The following is a 7,410-nucleotide window of genomic DNA, read 5'->3' as shown; positions in this document are numbered from 1 at the left end:
TTCTTAAGACCATAAACAAAAAAATACCATGATACAGTATAAGAGAACTCACTATTGAACATATGAGCTTTAAGAGCTTTCTAATAGATCCATTATTTATTGTTACCCAACATTATAAAAATGTATGAGGCATTGGTAAAATAGAAGTCCTATGCATGACTACATAAATTCCTTGTTTTTTAAAAGACAATTTTTTCATCTAAAAAAGTAGGCCTGTCTATTTTCTTCATGTGATTTTGAAGATTGAAGGTGCTTAGTGAGAAGGTCAAAATGTGTTAGTACTTCTAAACTATCAATTCTCATTTTTTCTTCTTGGAGAATATAATGATCAAAGCAATAGTTCAGATTCAGCAAGCAATAGTTCAGAATCATGCTTCCAGTGCAAATGGATCACCAGTGATAAATCCTCAATACCATTTTCCACAAAGTTTTTTGTCACAGATAAAAACTTCCTGCCTTCTCTAGCTGCTTTACTACCTTGAACCTATTTCTTCATTGTACAGGAAAAGTGTGATTCAACTGATTTCAGGAAGATTTTACTGGAATTACCAAAGATTTACTAGAATTACCAAGGATTTAGATTCTTGTCTGTAATTTGGTCAAAGCTATGTCTCTTTATGTAGGCTACTAAAATGTATTTACTAATTTCAAGCAAATACATAAATTCTATTTCCATATTTTTTAAAAAATAAAATTTTGTTTGCTCTATCAATTGATCAGAGGCATGGATTTTGTGGCTAGCTAGGTCATTGCACATCTGTATCTCTGGCCATATATCAAATTTAAGCTCATAGTGTCTTTTCTGTAACCCTTTCACATAATTGTTTACTTTTCTCCATAGAGGCCTTAACTGTATCATAAGATCTTTCTTGTTCCTTCTTTGATACTAAGTGCCAAGGAGACCTAGATCTAGCAAGTCTCTCAGTAAATGAAAGAGAGTAATAGGAAGTTCTTTCTTCTAAGTAGTTTTCCCAATGGTTGCCATCCTTATCATACACACCTGTAAAAGTCTATGGATCTGGGGTAGTCTTTGGAGTCCTCTAGATAATGGAGGATCCCACTATTTTCCTCTGATAAGCCATTGCCACCTTCCATCTACCAACTGTTTAAGAATCTTTTTTAGCTTTTGGTCTAAATATCCCTCTACATCTTTCTTATCTACAGGATATCTATATGAGTCTATTGTATATGCTTTAGGATTAAAGGAAAGTCTCCAGTAGCCATACACTCTTTTTGCTCTAGCCGTGCCTACAGCTTCTCTTACAATCAATTCCTTCTGCTGATGTGACGTCATGAAACCCCCAATACTTTTATATTTACTTATGACTTGTCTAATAGCCTCCATAAGAGGGGCTTAGAGTAGCAATTAATTCTGGTGAATTAGTCATATTCTCAGGACACTCTTCGGATGTTGGAGTCATCGACACTTTTAAGAAAGAAGCTTGAATAAGGGAACATTGAGCATGAGTAAGTAGAACAAGCAGCAGGAACAGTAAAAGATTAATAGGCACTCCTATACAGGGAAGAAAAGAAAAACAGGAACAGAAACACATCTTTCCCAAGGCTTGCCAGCCTTTCCAGGAGGTAGGCCTCTTTGAAGCCCCATTCTCTGAGGTAGACTTCGGTGAAGTCCCATTCTCAGAGATAGGCTTCTGTGAAGCCCCATTCTCAGGTCTGAAAGCAGGTGTTCCATGCTAAGCAGACTCCACCAGAGTAGGCATGGCATTTGCCCCTTTTTTATTTTTTAGATGTGCCAGAGAAATTTCTTCTAGTATAGAGGAGATGGGGCAGAAGACTAGTTTGAAGAGGACTGAAAAGACAACAAGAATACATATAACAATTAGTATTATGACTCCAAATGAAACCAAGTTGTGCCACCAATCTAAAGGATTAAGACTTTTTAATCCTCTCTGTAAGTCTTCTGCCAAAGAATTTATCCCCACGGTTTCCAAATGAGCTTGACTAAGGGCTGAGATGTCTTCCTGTAGCTGTCCTATATCATGAGTTAAGCTATTGTCCTTCCAGATTTTTTGCAAATGCACTTTGGTAGCTTCCCAATCTAAACTCTCATTATAAGGTAATGGGGTAACACAAATATATTTAAATGACTGATGACATCTAGTTGTCAGCTGAGTTTTTAGATTATTGACTTCAGTCCCTAACCTTAAGACTACTATTTCCAAAGCCTCTAGTTTGTTTTTTAATTTTGGATCAATAATTTGTTGCTCTGTTAATGTTAGAGAAACATCCTTATTTAACTCATTAACAAAATGTGCCGAGCCTTTTCCACCAGCTTCTCGATCTTTCCCCACGTAGGTGGTGTTGCGGTTTTTGTTGAGTTAGCCTGTGGTGGTGATAGAGAGAGAGTCTTTATCTTCTGCTCCAGTTTTCTCTCCTGATGTATTTTCATTTTCTTCCTGGCTCTTTTTTGGGCCTGAGAAAGGCCTGATGAGTCTGTTTGGGACCCAAATCGGGGATTCCCATTCCTGTGGGAAAAACATATGCATAGTTCTCCCGGGTGTTAACAGGATGTCTGACCCACACCAGGTTCCAGTGAGTAGATCCTTCCATTTTAGTAAAGGAAAAGTTGTAGTTTTTTCCATGCCCCAATGTCTCATCATTGGAGTTATTACTTGCTCATCAGCATTGAAATGATTAAGAACCAGTACAGCATGGTTAACAGTGTAATGGGGGGAGTATTGCTTCTCTCCTCCCTGTCTAATTCTTGTCAATTGACTTTTTAAGGTCTGATGAGCCCGTTTTATGATTGCTTGGCCTTGTGGATTATATGGAATCCCTGTTTTATGCACGATTTTTCATTGTGCACAAAATTTAGCAAAAGCTTTGGAGGTGTATGCTTGTCCATTGTCTATTTTTATTTTCTTAGGAATTCCTAGATCCACAAAGGCTTTAACCAAATGTTGAATAACATCTTTCACACCCTGTCCAGAATGGGCTGTAGCAACCATAGCATGAGAATAAGTATTTATAGTAACATGGACAAAGGACAGTTTCCCAAATTTTGTTACATGGGTAACATCCATTTGCCACAGAACTCTAGGCTTTAAGCCTCTAGGATTTACTCCCATTTTTTGTGGATGAAAAACTTATTGGCATGCCTCATATTCCCTAATAATTTGTCTTGCCTGTTCTCAGGACACTTGAAACATATTCTTAAGGCATTAGCATTCTGATGGTGTAGTCTATGACTTTCCTGAGCTTCTTCTAAAGCTGACATTACATGACTTTCCTTAGTTAATGTCTGCAAACTTGTTCCCTTGAGACAAAGGTCCAGGAAGATTACTATGCCCCCTGATGTGTCCCACAAATACTTTTGTCGTTCTTTGTTGTAATAGTTGTTGTAATTTTATTAAGTACTCTTTTACTTTAGAATGACCAGTAACTAGGGCTGTTTCAATGGCAGGAAACAAGGAAACCACATAGCAGGAATCTGTGTAAAGGTTAAACTCCTCTGAATAATTTTGAAAGGCTAGCAGAACTGCAATAAGTTCTGCCTGTTGTGCAGATACAGTTGGGTCATAAGATATTAATGGTGGTTTTGTACTGCAATAAACCACAGACTTTCCGCTAGAAGATCCATCTGTAAAAATAGTTAATGCCCCGCCCAAAAGTTCTGTAACCATAACCTTTGGAAATATCACAGGGGTTTCAGTATAAAAATGTAACAAAGGATGTTGGAGCATATGAAAGCTTATTTTATTTGTGTAAGTTAATACAGCAATTTTCCAATCATCATCAATTTGTATTAAATGATCTAATTGTTTCTTATTATAAGGGATAATAATGTTAGGTATTTCTTAGCCAAATAATTCTCTAGCTCTTAATCTAGCCTTTAAAATCAAATTAGCACATAAAAAGGGATATGAAGCAACTATTTTTCCAGAGTTATGGGAATAATGGATCCATTCCACTATCCCATCCTGCCAAACACATCCTATGGGAGAAAAGCTCGTAGCCAGAATTATAAAGGACCATGTTTGTGCAATATTAATTTGTTGTATGTTAGCTGTATTCAATGCTTTTTCTACCAATTTTATACAGGATAGGGTTTCAGGAGTTATTTTCCTGGTGGATTTAGGATTAGGGTCTCCGTCCAACATTTTCATCAAAGGATCTAATTGTCTTGTAGTTATTTTTAAACTAGGCCGAATCCAATTAATATTCCCTAATAATTTTTGGAAATCATTTAATGTTTTTAGTTTTTAGACATAATATAATCATGTCCAATCACTTTTCCCAAATAATTTAAAGGTCGTTCATGTTGAACTTTATCAGGAGCTATTATCAATCCAAATTTTGTTAATTATTCTACCATATCCTGTAATATTTTTTCTGTCTATTCTCTAGTTTCATCGGCCATAAGTATATCATCCATATAATGAATAAGATATGTCCCTGGATATTTTTCTCTAATTTGTTCTATAGCCCTTTTCACATATTGTTGAGATAAGGTAGGGCTGTTTTTCATGCCCTGAAGTAGCACTTTCCATTGGTACTTATCATACGGTTTTTTAACATTAGCCGAAGGGACACTGAAAGCAAATCTCTTGGAATCTTCTGGTTGTAATTTTCTTGTAGAAAAGCAATCCTGTAAGTTTATTATTATGTATCTACACTGTGGGACTGCAACAGGAGAGGGTAGACCTGGTTGAACGGCTCCCATGTCATGCATGGTCTTATTAATTGCCCTTAGATCTTGTAATAATCTCCATTTTCCTGACTTCTTTTTTATTACCAAAAAATGGAGTATTCCATGAACTGGTAGTCTTTTCTATTCTTCCTTGACTCAATTGTTCTTGAAGTAAGTCCTGTATGGCTTGAATCTTTTCTTGAGTTAAGGGCCACTGGTTAATCCATACAGGATCATCACTTTTCCATATTATTTTGTCAGCATAAAGCTGTTCCTCAGTGGCCCCTATGAAAAATTTTGCTTCTTCGATGAGGAATCTATTTGTCCTATTTGTATTTTCATGTCTTGCATGATGTCTCTGCCCCATAAAGAAAAGGGCAAGCTGGGGATAACAAGGTTTGAAGTGGCCTTGCTGCCCTTCACATACCCATTTGAGTCTCTGAGCTGACTAAGCTACATTAGAAGCCATCCCTAATCCAATTAAGGAAGAAGAAGTATAATGCACTGGCCAGGCCATAGGCCAATCTTTTCCAGCTATATAGGATCTGTCAGCTCCTGTCATTTGTTTTCCATTGATTTAATGGCCTTGTAAGGCCTTTTATCTGTAATTTCCTGAACCCAGGCTACAGTATCTGTGGTTCCAAACCCTCCTTTTCTGTTTTGAGTCAGTGTGGGATTAGGCAAGTTTAGATATGAGAGTAAAAGTATTTGGCAATCCTCTGCCCTTTATGAACTTGAATAGTCTCTTTTAGAGACCTTATCATGACCTTTATAGTGGTAGGACTGTCTGAGTCTATTACACCTGGTAAAACCTCAAAATTCTTTTTATAGTTTGAGCCACCAGCGTCCGGCAACACCAATACTTACTGTAAAAATTCATGAATTCCGTGGAATTCTTACAAGTGAATTGCCTGCATTGGATGTCAAATGTATTCAAGAGTTTTTGTATACATGTATAATGATTTCTGCAGAGTTTGTGAAATTTTAATCAGAAATAATTTTAACTTATCTGTTTAAATGAATAGTACAGAAACTAAAGTATTTCTGGTGCTTGTCTGAAAAAAATATTTTAAAATATTCTATGTTTGTGTAATGTTCATAATTTATTTTATTCTCTCCTAGATATAATTTGAATTCTATATTATTTTATAATATATAGGTTCATTAATGTGTCCTTTCAGATTGTATTCCCTATAGAAAGTTTTAGATTCCTTTTTTACCTAGGTCCTAATATTATTTTTCTTTGGGATAAAATGACAATTTTGTCTAATTTCAAAAGTTTTGTAAAGTTTATGGTATGTAAACGCCTTTATGATGTGAAGATTTAATACACTGATGCCAAACTAAATTTAATTATATTAATTACGTGTGTTGTTACACTTGTTATTTTGTAATCAATTTTTTAATAACTGTTTTTCATTTCTTGCATCTGAAGAATGAAAAGTACGGAATACTTCACAAATTTTCATATCATCCTTGTGCAATTGCCATGTTAATCTCTGTATTGTAATTTGGGAATACGTGCTGCTGAAACATGTAGTATCTTATAAATTTAAGTAGTTAATGATGCAATCTTTAAACAGACATATCATTGGTTACCTACTTTTAACAAGGAAACTATATTGTTTCTGACAATGCTACTGATCTTATTTCCCTAAAATTCTGGGAATAGTGGAAAAAAATATATTGTTCAGCCAAATGCTCACATTTGCAAACTTTTTTTGTCAATGACAATTTTAAGTCTTTTTCATTTGGAATTTGATCATACTTTCAATAATTTATAGCTAGGTTCAAAGGTGATGGCTTTTTCAAGTACTTATTGATCCAATTGAATTAGTTTTGTGGAGCTAATGGATTCAAAGTAAGCCTTGGTTAAGAGCTACTTCTAACCTTATGCAGCTGACATTTTCCAAAATGAGGTCTTACTGGCACAAATGTCTACCTGACCCTTTACTCTTCTTCCATGTAGGAACAGACCAATCAGAATATCTTACCCTGACAGCATAGATTGTCTTACTGGAACAAAACTAATCTTGGTTACAAGGGATCATAGAGATGAACAGTTCAGTCAGAACTGTTCAGACTAGAAGGTATTTTATCAAAATATAATTGTTTATTATATCTAACATTTCAAAAGTAACTAAAGCTAAGAAGGTGAAAAAATTGATCATATTCATGATTATTTAATGTCCTGGCCTGTCTACCATCCTACCAGGCAGGAAGTTACACTATTGCATTTCTATCACCAAATATTTACATACTTGCAGGAGAAGTCCAGAAGTTTCTCCTCGTTATTGGGCCTTAAATTGCTAATGTTTTAATCACAGTGTTTTCTCTTGCCTCCAGGCTGTAAATCTACAAATGGTAAAGCTTTAGTTCGAACTCTATCAAACACTGAGGTAGAGATAATGGAATAATACTTTAAAACAGAGTTGCCTTTGATACTGTAACCACAACAGAACAATGCAAAACATGTGTCTTTTTCTTATATTATATATAGTTATATATTTTATATTTATATGTGCTGATTTTATATTTCACACAGTGAAACTTACTAGAATTAGTTGATAATTTCACAAATAAATTAATATTTATTTATTCCAATAAGTAGAATTAGAATATAAATAATTAGGTTTAAAATGTATATTAGAATATAAACGTATCAACGCAGTGTCTTTGGTATAAACTTGTGATACATTCTAACTGTTCTTGGTCTTCTGAATTCACATGGTTAAAAAAAAATGTTGTTTTCCTCTAAT

At 34.8% G+C, this 7,410-nt stretch overlaps 1 pseudogene; it reads right to left on the bottom strand.

The window, feature by feature from the left end:
- Positions 1-6,090: 6,090 nt before the first annotated feature.
- On the bottom strand, positions 6,091-6,187 carry LOC122096579 (annotated as a pseudogene).
- Between the last annotated feature and the right edge of the window lie 1,223 nt (positions 6,188-7,410).

This window comes from Dipodomys spectabilis, unplaced genomic scaffold (assembly GCF_019054845.1).
Source record: "Dipodomys spectabilis isolate Male_0828 unplaced genomic scaffold, ASM1905484v1 ptg000378l, whole genome shotgun sequence".
NCBI lineage: Eukaryota > Metazoa > Chordata > Mammalia > Rodentia > Heteromyidae > Dipodomys > Dipodomys spectabilis.
The sequence above is the reverse complement of the archived record's forward strand: the minus strand, read 5'-3'. Positions and strand labels throughout refer to the sequence as shown.